Genomic DNA, 14,819 nt, shown 5'->3' with positions numbered 1-14,819 from the left:
AATAAATAAAAACATAATGAAAAATAGTTAATGTGAGTGTGATTTTTTAAGTTAATGTTGAGCCTGCAGGGATTCTTATTTATGTTTTAGTGACTCCTTTCTTTGACATCACTGTCTTAGAGTATAGACACAACTAGAATTGCTATATCTTTTATAAGTCATTCCTATTTTGGAGAAGTTTGAGAGATCATGAGAACTGAAGTTCTCCATCTTGCTGGTCATGTCTGTGATGATTCTCTTCCTGCTCCTGACACACACATATGTATTATATTTTATTTACATGTATATTAACTTTTAAATACACAATTCTTTATGAATCATGTTGGGAGAGAAAAATCAAGATAATAGGGAAAAACCACGACAGAAGGAAAAAAAAACAGGGAAAAAAAGTAAACAAAGCATGTATTGATTTACAATCAATCTCTAGTTTCTGGATTGCAGATGGAGTTTTCTATCCAAAGTTTATCGGGATTGCCTTGGATCACTGAAACATTGAGAAGAACCTGATTTGGATTTCTGGGGTCTGGGATCTTGATCTCAGGTCCATAACTGGAAAGGTCTTCAGAGAACATGGAGTCCAGCTCTTTCATTTTAGATATTAAAAGTACTATGATTTTCTTTATTTATGAATAAGGGTAGATACTCTGTGAAACAGAGAGAACCTTGAGGAGAAACATAGACAGCACAGAGGGAACCTAAGAGAGAATACAGTTTTCTGTATTTTATCCCAGTTAAGTTTTGGGTATTTGTTAAGGACCATGCCTAAGTGAAGGGGCAGGTCAATTCTCCACAGCTGTGGATCATAACATCTGAAGGAGCTGCAGGGCAGCCTTTGCTGACACAGGTGTTGCTTGTGGATTGGGAATGAAATAAATTGGAGGCAGAGGGAAGAGGAGAGAGGTCAGATGATACAACAGCTTCTCAATGGGGAGGTCAGGAGCAACGGCCTCTCAGTCTCCGTGTAGCATCATCATCCTTTCCCATGAAGAGATCTATTCTACAGGTATGTGTTAGACCTCTAGTAGCCACTGGCAGGTGGCTCCTGTATCACAACAGGTATTAAAAAAGTTAAAGTTAAAGTTTAAAAAAAGTGTTTGAGGAGAGACCCTCAAAGTTCTTAGAGGAACAAAGAGAAAGCACAGTCTTTAAGGACAAAAGTGAAGACTGAGGGACAAGGTGGCACTAATTTACAGATGGCTAATTTATATTTTCAATACTAGTAATAATGTTGGTATTATAATTATATTATATATAATATATAAGCAATTCTATATTATATATAATATATGTGTATATATATTATATTGAGGTATAATAATAACACCTGAGCCTCCACATGATTTGTCCAGGATCACACCCTAGTGTCTGAAGTCAGATTTGAACTCAGGAAAATGAGTCTACTTGATTTGAGACCTGATGTTCTATCCATTGCACCACTTCACTATCCATAATAAATATAACCAACGACGCCATAATCCTATAATTGTGGACAGTTATTATATATAACAATCCCATGGTTGTAGATGGTTGATAAAAATGTAATAATCCTAATTTCTTCAAGCAAATATTTGAATTCAAATTTCCATCAATAACTTCCAAAGTAGCTATCCATTAATTAGTGCAGCGACAGCCATCTTGTCCCTCAGTCTGCACTTTTGTCCTTAAGGACTGTGCTTTCTCTTTGTTCCTTTCAGAACCTTGAGGGCTCTCCTCAAACATTGTTTTGTTTTGTTTTTTTTACTGGGAGGAACTGTATTTTCTCTTCGATTTCCCCCTGTGCTGTCTGTTTCTCCTCAAGGTTCTTTTCTCTGTTTCACACAATGTCTACCTTATCCATAAATAAAGTGTTCATATGAGAAAGCTGTAGTACCTTGATATCTAAAATGGAAGAGCTGGACTCCATGTTCTCTGAAGGCCTTTCCAGTTATAGACCGGAAATCTAGATCCCAGACCCCAGAAATCTAGATCAGAAGGGATCAGTGTTTGGCCTTCTATTGATTTAGCCATTCAGGCATATTATGGGGTTAAATGGACTCTCTTGGGCTCACCTGGAAACTAACTACCAAATATTCCCAAATGTTTCTTTGGGAAAATGTGTTTCGAGTTCCAAACTGAATTCAGAAATTAACTCTGGAACCCAGGCTGTGTTTGTAAGTTGGAAAGGGCCTGAACATTGGCCTCTGGGTTCTCTTCTCCAGCTGCGCGGGCCTCCTCTTTGAAAAGACTACTGGCTGAAAAATCCCCCCACCATTAGCCAGAAGCTTGGCTGTCCCAGCACTTTCCCCTTTGAACCTGGAAAATCCCAGGTGTTTTTTTTTCTGGGTGTGAAGGTCGCTGTAGATTAAGGATAACTGACTTCAGTAAATTGGAATGGAGAGCTGAGTCTGAGTGCTGGGTTCCAGTCAACCAAGGGAAAGTAAGTTCACAAACTTACTCGAAACACAGTGATATAATCCTAGCAGAACACATCAAACCATGTCTGAAAAGGGAGCCACAGTTTCTGACTCATTTCTGACCAATGGATTAGTGTCTTTCTATTTATTTATTGCAAGGGAGAACTCCAGAGACTCAAGGGGATAGCTCTATGGGGAGCCTTGCCTCCTTCCCCTCCATATATACATATAAACACAGAGGAGAAAAAAGGGCATAAATGAAATATTTCAAAAATACCCAAAGGAAAACAAAAACAAACAGGAAAAGGCCAAAAAGGATTAAGAAAGGGATTTGGTATTATTTTTATATATTTTAATATGTACTCTTTAACCACTATATATAACAGAAGTTCACTTTTATATACAACATTCTTTTCTAATCTTTGTTTATTGGAGTGTTTGTTGATTGCTGTTAAGTTTATTATAAAAAAGAAAAAATGTGGTGCATTTTTTAAAAAGAAAATATTACAAATTAGATTTGTAAATGGGAGATTTGGGTTCAAGACTTGGTGGTTGATGCTTAGTAGCAATGGAAGTGGGTACACTCTCTACCCTAACTGGACCCTGTGACCCTGCAGCTCACAGATGTAAAAGTGAAAGGGATTTGTGGGACCAGAGTCCATTCTTCTCATTCTACAAAGGAGGAAGAAGAAACTCAGTGACTTGTTCAGGGTCACAGAGCTAGTAGGATTCAAGCTCAAGTTTTCCTGATTGAGCCTAGTGCTCCCAGGCAAGGAGTTTGACTACCTGCATCAGAGTTGGGTGGGAAATGCTTTGTAAGCCTTCAATATAACTTGTTATTATTATCGTAACAGAGGTGAGTTTTTATCATTGGATATAACCAATAATTTCTTCTCCCCCTGGTTCACAAATTAACCTCACGTGTGATGCAGGATGAAACTGGAAAGGATCTTAGGGAGCATCCCCACTCCTGGATCTTCCCTCTCCCCCCCCTACATACATACGTACTTACACATCCATCCAAACCTCTCCTTTTTTTCCCCCCTTTATCTACCTTAGCACAAAACAACTGTGATACTTCCTGAAAATTCTTCTTCCCTCTTTCAAGTACCCTTTTTGTCCTTTATCTGTAATCTTTTCCCATTTAATTAGAATCTCCTTAAATAAGACAGCCATACAGTAAGCACTTAATAAATGCTCTATCTCTCTCCTCCCTCTTTTTCTTTCCCTTTCTCTTTCTTCTCTCACTTTCTCATTCTTCTCTCCTTTTTCCTCACTTTCTCTTTTCTTCATTCTTTCTTTTTGCCTTTCTCTTCTGTCTCTCCTCTTCTTTCTCTTCCCCTTTCTCTCTCTTCTCTTACTTTCTCATTCTTCTTTCTTCATTTTCTCTTTTCTTTCCTCTTTACTTTCTCTCTTCAATCTCTCATCCATCTTTCTTTCTCTCCTTCTGTCTCTCCAGCCAACCAGCCCTCTTCACTTCCCTTCTCTCTCTCTCCTCTCCTATCTTCTTCTCCTCCTCCCACTCCCCTCCAAGTGGCTGCTCTTGACCCTCCCGCCTGTTTTCCTGTTCCACTTAAAGGGCACAGATCCACCGACAGGCTATTTTAGGTGAACTCCTGGAGAAAAAAAAAACAACAATCAGCTCTCCAACGTCAAAGCTATATTTAGCTGGGGCTCCTCTCCCGGCGGGACCAGGACTCTATTTGGAAACCCTGAGCCGGAGTGAGCAGCCAAGCTTTGTGTTCTCTTGACAGTGTAATCCCTGGCAGATGGCAAAGGCTCCTGGTCCTTTTCAGTGTTTGTATGAAGAGCTGGGTTAGGACAGCCCATGGGGGCTGCTTCCCAGCCCAGGCAGAGATAGACAGGGCTCTCAGCGTGCAGGGGCTGGCCTCCTGTCAAAGCAGCCACCAGCATCCTCCCTTCACCTTCTGCCTTAGACAGTCTTGAAGGCCACTGCTGCCCCACAGAAAAGGCTCCTCCCTGAGATGATTATTCCCATTTTACAAATTGGAATAGCAAGCTTAAATGTGACTTTATTCTCTCCCCCCCCCCACTCTGTCATCTTCCTTTGAAAACAGTCACTTCTGAAGACCGCTCTTGGTCTCTGCTGCCCCACAGAAAAGGCACAGGCTCTTCCTTAACTGGAATGACTATTCCCATTTTACAGATTGGAATGACAAGATCAATCTTTGTTTTACTATCCTGGTAATTACTAACCAAGGTATGACTTCACAACTTGTTCATTTTTTTTTTTAACATTTATTAGCCAACCCTTGAGAGAACTTCAGTTGGTGAAGAATATTGGCTAATCCAGGGTCCCTGCTATAAAATACAAGCTGTGAAATTCACAGCCTGTGCTTCTAAATTTGTGTGTTGTTTATAAGCTTTGGAGAGTCTAAAAAAAGTCAGGGGATGGTCAGACTTGGGGACAGCTGAGAATATGTATTCACCTCAATCATTGGAGGTCCCTTCCAATTCAAGTCAAGTCAACAAGCCTTTATGAAGCACCTACTAAGTGCTAAGCAATCTACTGAGGGCTGAGATTTAGAATTATGGAGCACTAAATGTTGTACTTTTATCATTTGACTCTCACAAAAAACTTGTGAAAGGTAGGTGCTATTATCCCCATCATGATCATTAACCCTACTTCAGCCATTAGCTGGGGAGGTGTGAAGATGGGGAGAACATTTGGATGTGCAATGAAGAGCCCCTGATTCGGATACTTAAAAACCATGACCACATACAAGCCACCTTCTCTCTGCCTCAATTTCCTCATCTGTAAAATGGGGATAATGATAACAATCATCTCATAAACCTGTAGTGATGATAAATACTGTATCAATGGTCATTTCCAGTCATCCTGATCTATATCTTGCTACTGGACCCAAATGGCTCTGGAGAAAAAAGTGAGGGTGTTGACTTTGTCCAGATCTTTTAATCTAGGTTTAAATTCACGTTTAAATGCTATGTGAAACACTTATTAGTTGTGGGAGCCTGTGTAAGCGTGCCTTAGTTTCTTCATCTGTAAAATAAGGAATTGGATTCAATGGTCTCTAAAGTTCCTTCTAGCTAATTTCCATTTTTTTTTTTTGCTGTTGTTGATAGAGTAGAGATGAAGAATATAGTCTAGATCGATAAAGATGCTTATGCTGTCCTTCTAGAAAAGATTGAGAAACCCAGGCTTGACAACAGTACGATCTGAAGCAAAGAGCTATTTAAGACATGGAAATATGGAAGGAAGTCTTCCGTGGAGTACCCCAGGGATTAATCTTGACCTATTTAAAATTTTTATCAGTGATTTGGATAAGCTCACAAATAGCACATTAAATATGTTAAAATATTTAATGATATTAATACAATTATTATATTATATGTTCATAAATTTATATATTGTTTATATAGAATTATATGATTACTTATATATGATATTATGATTAATATTTACAGAGTATTTTAGCAAAAACAATGATTTTTAATGATTTTTCATATAAAAATGACCAAATACTAAATGGCAAAAAAATTTTAAAGACAGGAACAGTGAACTGAATCTATAAAAGATAAAATTTTGTAAAGTCTCTTATCTGGCTTCAAAAAAAATAGCTCCCCTCAGTTTCCAAAGGGCTGAGGATAGAAAGGGTGAACTCCATCCCTTTTTTGAGCAGGAGCAGAGCCAAGGTTGAGCTGTTGGTTTATCTCATGGCACTTGGTGAGGATTCTCCCAGCCTGATTTATGGAGTCTATCCAACTCTGTTTGTGTCTTCTCCTAGCACCTGGTTTGGGTATTGCTAACAACCATATTGTTTGACTAGACAATTTCAATCCAGTAGAATTTATCATGGGTCCAGACCTGGGGGAGAATCACCTGGGGGATGTCCCCTACCCCAACCCCACTTCCCCCCATTTTACAGAGGAAGATTGAGGCTCAGGGAAGGGAAGGAACAAGCTCATAGATTCTAAGGGACATCTTACATGGTGGGGGAAAGGGGACAGAAGAATAAAAAGGGGGCGTAGTGGGACAGGAAGTATTTCTGATCTATGAATCCTACTACTTCTCTCCCAGGATTACACTCAAATCCAAAGTTCTCTCTGTTTTTTTTCCCTAATGCAAACAGATAACATGAACAAAAAAAGACTGTACTTATAAACACATTAATGCTAATCAGAAAAAGCCTTCAACAGAGTTAGTCATACTTTTATTAGAAGATGTCCCCAAAGTCTTAGTGAAGTTCTTGTTGTTAAGGCTTAAAACTCCATTAAGACATTAGACGTGCCCTATAAGTTCTAATTACAATGGCTACTGTAATAAACCATAAGTAATGATCAATTCAATTAAGTGACTAATTATAATTCCTTTTTATTAAGAATTTAAGAAATATTTTGTATAACTTTGACATAATCATATGGTTATTTTAAATATTTTCCCTTTCTCTAGCATCTATAAAAGAAATCCAAGAGTTTATATCTGATATGTACAATTTAAATCTCATCATTTGGACACTCATTTCCCAAGACAATGCCCTAGATTTAACTGCAGAGTGTCCTTGTCTCATTCCTTATTCCTCTTCCCTCCAGTTCTGGCTTTCAGACTTCTAGGTCCCTCAAAATGAAAAGGGAAAGGGAAAAAAATCAATAAAATATAATCATAAATTCACAAATCATGATTCTTGTTTTTCTTCCAGTTTAAAGTATATATAGCACTTTTCTCATAATAACCTCGTGAAGGATGTGGCGGTACAAGAGACATTATCATAATAATGTAATAATTATGGTATTGCCATATTACCAATAATTTGGTCACTAAATACCAAAATTAGACTTGAATCCTGAAGCAGAGTTCAGTTCTCTTTCACCTACACCCCGTTGTCTCCTGTAAGGTTCCTGAAAGCCTCTCCCTTCTCTCTTTGGTGACTGCATCCTTTGTACAGATGGTTATTGTCCTTCCTTCATTCAGCCACTTGGCCAGGGGACACAGATTTCCTTCTTTGCATCCTTCTTTTTAAATGGGACTCAGTAACTCTTGACGATATTACTCTGGCTTTCCTTTGAACTTGCTCCAAGCTGCTTGTGGTTTCCCAGTAATTAGGTGCTCAGAACTGGACCCACTTGGCTGATTTAACTCTTCAGAGTCACCTCCAGAACCACACACAGATTTCTACCCATGGAAATTCCACAACCAGCTAGCAGTTGAGATGACTAATTGTGGAAAGACAAGACATTCCCCCCAAAACTGAAGCTTGACCAGACTTTAGGACATATAAGAGAATTGTAGGTTGATAAATGAGTCAAGCCATCAATAGGCACTTACTAAATGCTGACATTTAGTCATGATAGAGAAACTGTTAAGGCTTCTTTCTCCTTAGAGAGCAGGGGCAGAAAAGGTCTGATAGTCCATAGGGAGCAGCCCAAGTCAGATGCAAAGGCCAGAGGTCCTCCATCTTACCAGAAGCATCATGTTGGTGACTTCCTGCTCATCTCAGTGATGGGAGCTGCTGGGGTGGGAATGGAAGTCAGATTTCCTGGGGAAGAGAAGGGAACAAGCATTTATTAAGTGCCTACTGGGTACCAGAATGTGCTTTAAAGATATGACCTTATTTGGTTCTCACAACCACTCTGCTAAATAGGTGCTATTATTTTCCCTCTTTTAGGAATTGATTTGTCTGAGGTCCCAGAGCTGGGAAGTATCTGAAGCTGGATTTGAGCCTTCCTGACTCCAGGCTCATTATTCTCTCAACTGCACCCCCAGCTGCTAATAGGAAAAGGAACATTGGTAGGAAGGCTAGACCTTTTTGGCTCTCTCAAACCAACTGGGTTCTGAGCAGGAGGTACAGTCGGGGGTGGAAGGACAAGCTCCCGGATCCGCCGGCCCCTAGACCCAAGGTCCAGTACCCTTCATACTCACTACGCCATGATACCCCACAGACTATCAGCATGTTTATCATTATTAATACAGCCCAGCCCTGGGAGGAGGGTCAGGCAGTGCATCCACTGCCAACTCTGCTCTCATACAACCAGATAGATCTGATTAAAAGAAATCAAATCTAACAAAATCTGACAGTTTCCTAATAGGATCCCCTCCCTTCCTCAGTAATGATTTGCCCACATGGGAAGGTGGACAGGACTTTCAGAAAAGCCAGAGATGGTTGCTTTCTTCTAGATTTCCTTTGTGGGATTTCTTTGATGTCTTTCTCCCTTCCATCCATCAATTAATCAGTGAGCATTTATTAAGCACCTATTGTATGCCAGACACTAATGCAAAGCAATAAATGAATGGCGTCCTGCCCTCAAGAGCTTATATTCTAATAGAGAAGGCCACATGTACATAAATTGATAGACAAGAAAATTGAGGCAGCCATGTCTTTGAAGATTCCCGGAGTCCCACTCTCTGCCAGCTGGAGACTCCCTGGATAGGACTCCCCTCGGACAGGATTCTGCTGAGGAGCGCAGCTTTTCAGGAAAGGAAATTCCTGGGAATTTGCTCGAAGAATGGCACTTCATTTATTCTTGCTAGCAGAGTTGTCCAGGAGTTGGATGGATTGCCTCAGGAGGAGATGACTTCTCCCCAGTGGAGGTTTGCAAGCAGAGACCATTAGGGATGTCGGGGGAAAAAAGTTCTGAGCTGCAACAGAGGGCCCCCCAACTTCTCAGGATGCTAGAGCTGGCCCCTGATTGGAGAGCTCAAAGCTCCTGCCTTTACCAGTCCTCCAAATTCCCCCTTTCATTTATTTCAGTGTGGAAGTGAAGGTCAGCTCCAAGCCAGCCCTTTCAATCCCAAATTTGTGACTTTTTTAGAAGTAAAAAGCCTACAAATACACTGTTTCTTTGGAGTCGGCCATGTGTGTACTTGAGTGTGCATATAAGAGACCGTGTTTGAATGCATGTAATGGTGTCTCTGTGAGGGACTTGGTGAAAAGGAAAGGCCCCTGGGCTCTGAATCAGGAAGGCCCGAGTTCGAGTCTCACTTCTGACATTTATTAGTTGTGTGCTCCTGCACAAATGACTGGGACTCTGTTTTCTCATCGTTGAATGAAAAGGTTCGATGAGAGGGTCTCTGACCAACTCCAGAGCCAGGATCCTATGACTTGACTTGCAAGACTCTTCACCTCTGCCAGCCTCTGTTTCCTCATTTGTAAAAAGAGGGACTTGAATGAGGTGACCTCTTAGCTCCCTTTCAGCTCTAAATCAATGATCCTTTAGTTTTCCTTTGCCTGTATCTTCCCCTCTCTGAGCCTCAGTTTTCTCACCTGTAAAATGGGAGTCTAATCTGAGTTCTTTCCTGATCTAGATCTGTTCCTAGGGTTTATAATATTCCATAAGTGATATAGAAGTCTGCACGTGATTGTGGAATATGTGTCTTGGAGGACATGGATCGTGAATGTGTCTCTGTGTAAACTTGTGAAAGGATTGTGGGGGGCGGGGATGAGCATCAAATATGCAGGTATAGCAGAGTGTATCTGTCTATGGTTGACCGTGTGTGTGTGTGTGTGTGTGTGTGTGTGTGTGTGTGTGTGTGTGTGTGTGTGTGTTCGCGTGCGCATGAACACCACGATGGGGAGAGGAGGGGGAGCATTTCCATGAGCATCCTGGGAAATCTAGTTGGTAACACGGATGCTGCTGTCTCTTAGCAACCTGGACACAATGGGTTCCTTGCTTTCATAGGCAACAAAGCTTGAGGAGTATTTTAGATGAGGGGTGGGGGAGAGAGGGAAAAGGGAGAGAGAGAGATGGAGAGGGCGAGAAGGGGAGACAGAGAAAGGAAGAAAAGGGAGGGAGGAGAGGAAGGGAGGGAAGGAGAAGGAATAGCAACTGCCTCGAGCTGTTTTGTTCTTTGGGGACCTTTCCTGCAGACTGCTCTCCCCACTCCTCTTTCCTTCTCCCCTCCCCCCCATCTCCTGCCCAAGGTAAACAATCAGAAGTATAGTCAAAGACAGAGAATTGTGTATTCATTAGTATATACATTCCCTGAGGGCGAGGGCTTGCCTTCACCTTTTGTTTGTTTCTTTCTAGACCCAGAGTTTAACACAGTGCCTGGCACAGACTAGGGGCTTAATAAGTGCTTGTTTGAGGTCAATAGAGCAATAAACACAATTATTAATCCTCTAATCTATACCCAAATTGACCCCGGATTCACTCAGAATGAATGTAAACAGCAAATGTTTCTGTTTGGGCCAGAAACTCAGTCTTTCCTTCTCAGGTTGATTTTTTTTTTTTAAACTAAGATAAGAGGTCATCCTCTGCCTCTGATTCTTACCTAGCCCTTCTCACTGAATGGGTGTTGCCTCAGTCAAACTGAAACCTGAAGACCTTAGTTTAGAAAGGCCGGGGTCTCCCACTGATCCGGGGCCATCTGCAGTCGTCCTGATGGAGATCTGGCCACTGGGCCCAGGAAGTGAGAGTGAGCCAGTGACCTTGCCCAGCCCTTCCTCACTCGTAGGTCATGTCATCGCCTCCTTGATGGGATGGACTTTGAGAATGCCGGACAAACAACAATTGTATCTCTCTACTGTTACTGCGCAGGTTGGAACATCGGTGGCCAAGGGCTCTGGGAAACTCTACCGGCCTTGCCAGGACATTTGTGCCTCCTGCTTTGGAAAGGAGGTTTTATGCGGACTTGGAGATAGAGGGGATAGAGGGAATACTGGTAAAACATGCGCACTCACACTCACACACACGCGCACACTCGTGTGCACACACACACTCGCGCACACTCGTGTGCACACACACACTCGCGCACACTCGCGTGCACACACACTCGCGCACACTCGCGTGCACACACACACTCGCGCACACTCGCGTGCACACACACACTCGCGTGCACACACACACTCGCGCACACTCGCGCACACTCGCGCACACTCGCGCACACTCGCGCACACTCGCGCACACTCGCGCACACTCGCGCACACTCGCGCACACTCGCGCACTCGCGCACGCACGCTCACGCACGCTCACGCACGCTCACGCACGCTCACGCACACTCACACTCACGCACACTCACTCACACACACAGACTCACACACACTCACGCACACTCACTCACACACACAGACTCACACATACTCACGCACACACACACACACACACAAACACTACATGTACCAATTAGTCCTTGTGTTATAAATTACCTTTAAAGATAAAGGGACAAGACAAATGCTGATGCTAGAGCTAACCTCAAGGAAAGTTCTCAATGTGGCAGAGAGGAGACAACAAATTGTCAAATCAGGGGAGTTAACAAAATGGATTGTTGTGATGGTCTCTTCTTTTTCTAAAACATATGCTGGTTCTCTCTGGGAACAGGTTTCTTGGGGAGGTTTCTGGAAGCAGCCTTAGTTTCTGTTCCAAGTGATAATCACCCCCAATGCAGCCAGCTGATAAAATTCAAACGTTTATTTTCTCCTTCCAAGTCTTGTCTCTTTCCTTGGGCCCCGTTAGCTTTCCCGACTCCTGGCAATCTTTTGAACTAACTGACTGACTGAAGCTCTAAGAGCTTCTTATACATGATCTCTTAAAGGTGTGAACCCAAAGGTTGACTCCTCCTCTGAGAGAGTGGGATTGTGGGTTTCTGACTTGTGAATCTCCCCGACTTGTGAACTCCAATGTGTGAGCTCTCTCAAAGGTGTGAGCTCTCTCAAAGGTGTGAGCTCTCTCAAAGGTGTGAGCTCTCTCAAAGGTGTGAGCTCTCTCAAAGGTGTGAGCTCTCTCAAAGGTGTGAGCTCTCTCAAAGGTGTGAGCTCTCTCAAAGGTGTGAGCTTTCTCAAAGGTGTGAGCTCTCTCAAAGGTGTGAGCTCTAATGTGTGAATTCTTAAAGGTGCAAACCCAAGCACACAAGCATTGCTTCCATCAATTCCATTGAGTTATCATCTTGTTTCAAGTTCTGGCTCATAACATGTTGTAACACGATGTCATCAGATACAATGGAAAGGAAATGGGATTGAAATGGGAAGTTGTTGGTCCAAACCATGGCTCCCTTACCTACTCCCTGTGTGATTCTGGACAAGTCCCTTCTCTCTGGGCCTCAGTTTCCTCCTTTGTAAAATAAGGGATTGGACTCAGACTTCTGGGGTGCCGTGTGGGTCTGGGGTCCTGATCTTATAGTCCTACTGTGTTTGCAGGATGGCCAAAGGCATCTGGAAGAGAGGCTCAGAAGAGGAGCCTTATCACAAACTTGTAGGGATACATTAATATCTTTTGTTTTTTTCTTTTTTATTAAAGTTTTTTATTTACAAAACATCTGCATGGGTAATTTTTCAACATTGCCCCTTGCAAAACCTCGTGTTCCAAATTTTCCTCTCCTTCCCCCTACTCCTTTCCCTAGATGGCAAGTAATCCAACATATATTAAACATGTTAAAATATGTTAAATCCACTATATGTATACATATTTATACAGTTATCTTGCTACACAAGAAAAATTGGATCAAGAAGGAAAAAAAAACTGAGAAAGAAAAAGTGCAAGCAAACAACGACAGAGAGTGAGAATGTTATGTTATGATGCACATTCTGTTCTCACAGTTCTCTCACTGGGTGTAGATGGCTCTCTTCATCACTGAACAATTGGAATTGACCTGAATCACCTCATTGTTGAAGAAAGCCACTTTCACCAGAATTGATCATCCTATAATCCTGTTGTTGCCGTGTATAATGATCTCCTGGTTCTGCTCATTTCACTCAGCATCAGTTCCTGTAAGTCTCTCCAGATCTTTCTGAAATCCTCCTGCTGGTCATTTCTTATCAAACAATAATATTCCGTAATATTCATACACCACAATTTATTCAGCCATTTTCCAACTGATGGGCAGCTGCTCAGTTTCCAGTTTCTCATCACTACAAAGAGGGCTGCCACAAACATTTTTGCACATGTGGGCCTCTTTCCCTCCTTTAAGATCTCTTTAGGATATAATCCCAGTAGACACACTGCTGGGTCAAAGGGTCTGCACAGTTTGATAACTTTTTGAGCACAGTTCCAAGCATTAATATTTTTTGAGGAGACACATTGTCCACCAGAATTTCCTCCCTACCTGCTAAGGGATGATCCAATCTTTGCTGGAAGACCTTCCATTGAGGGGGAACCTACTACTTTCCAAGGCAGCCCATTCCACTGTGGAAAAATCTAATTTCATCAGAACAAATACCTCTCTAGAACTGGAAGAGACCTTGGAGATTATCTAATTCAACCCTCTCATCCCTCAGACAAGGAAACTGAGGTACAGAAAGAAGTGAGTACTAGAACCAGAAGAATCCTTAGAAGCCATCTAATCCAACCCCATTTTACAGATGAGGAAATGGAAAACCAAGGAAGACTTGTCTGAAGTCTTTCAGGTGGGGGACATCAAATATAAGATTGGATCTCAGGGTCTCTGATTTCAAAGTCAGACTTTTTGACACTGGACCATGTTAAGATGATAGTGTTAGGTTACCCCCCTCCTTATATCAATAAGAGATCTACATTTTAGCAACTACCACCCAGTGCTTCTAGTTTTGCACCTTTTCCCCAACCAAGGCCAGGGAGAATAAAATTAATCCTTCTTCCACATGACAACCTTTTAAATGCTTGAGTATTCCTATCCCATCGACCCTGGGTCTGTGCTTTTAGAGGCTAACTAACCATCCCCAGGGGAGGCAGACAATCCCCACCATGTTCTCTCATTCTCATTAAGGGCCTCCCACTCTGATTCCCCAGAGCTGGTCCCCAGGAAGCCAGATCTCTGTGTCGAAGACTCATTAAGCACAAACATTCTTCCCTCCCCCCCCCCAAGTCTATTTCCCCAAGCAATTTCCCAATGGCTTCCCCATCCCCTAATCCCCAATCAATTATAAATCACCTGCTGCCCCCATCGGAAGACTTTGCTTGAAGAAAAATCCTCAGCTTCTTACGGATTCTGGATGCATGTGTCCAGAGGCTTAGAGATTCGGGAAGGAAATGGGGAACATCCACAAGCAACATTCTAGTTTTCTCTTCTTGCTGTGGTAATAATTCTCGCTCCTGGATCCATCTCAACTGGCTCTCCACAAAGAACATGTTGATCCCATAAACGTGAGTGCCTAAGAATGATCAAGTGGATTTGCCAGTTATCAGGGCAGCCAAAGGAGAGAGAAAGGCACAAACATCCATAACTTTCCAGAGATGGCCGGGGCAGGAGACTAAAGACTATCTTAGTTTTTCTCACACAGAAGACAGCCTTGCTCTTTTCCTATCGACAGCAGAGGGCTCTGGGTATTCAGGAGGAGTTCCAGGGTATGGTGATTGTGAGTTTGTGGGCAGTCTGGGGGCAGTTGGAAGAATGAGTTTAAGTTTTCTCAAATTAATTCATCCAGCTTGGTTCAAACTCCTCCTTCTTGTCCTTCTACCTCCTTATTTTGGACAAACAATGTCATCTCTCTGGGACTCAGTTTGCCCATCTGTAAAATTAGAAGGTTGGAATAGACTATT

At 42.2% G+C, this 14,819-nt stretch overlaps 1 long non-coding RNA gene across 1 annotated transcript; it reads right to left on the bottom strand.

Annotated features, from left to right (window-relative positions):
* Window positions 1-6,722: 6,722 nt before the first annotated feature.
* On the bottom strand, window positions 6,723-14,385 carry LOC127563529 (uncharacterized). The gene is made up of 2 exons (XR_007953987.1): window positions 14,212-14,385; window positions 6,723-7,909 (listed from the first exon to the last, which is right to left on the bottom strand). It is a non-coding gene; the product is annotated as an uncharacterized LOC127563529 (long non-coding RNA).
* Window positions 14,386-14,819: the final 434 nt, after the last annotated feature.

Source organism: Antechinus flavipes, chromosome 4, assembly GCF_016432865.1.
Source record: "Antechinus flavipes isolate AdamAnt ecotype Samford, QLD, Australia chromosome 4, AdamAnt_v2, whole genome shotgun sequence".
NCBI classification, from domain to species: domain Eukaryota; kingdom Metazoa; phylum Chordata; class Mammalia; order Dasyuromorphia; family Dasyuridae; genus Antechinus; species Antechinus flavipes.
The sequence above is the reverse complement of the archived record's forward strand: the minus strand, read 5'-3'. Positions and strand labels throughout refer to the sequence as shown.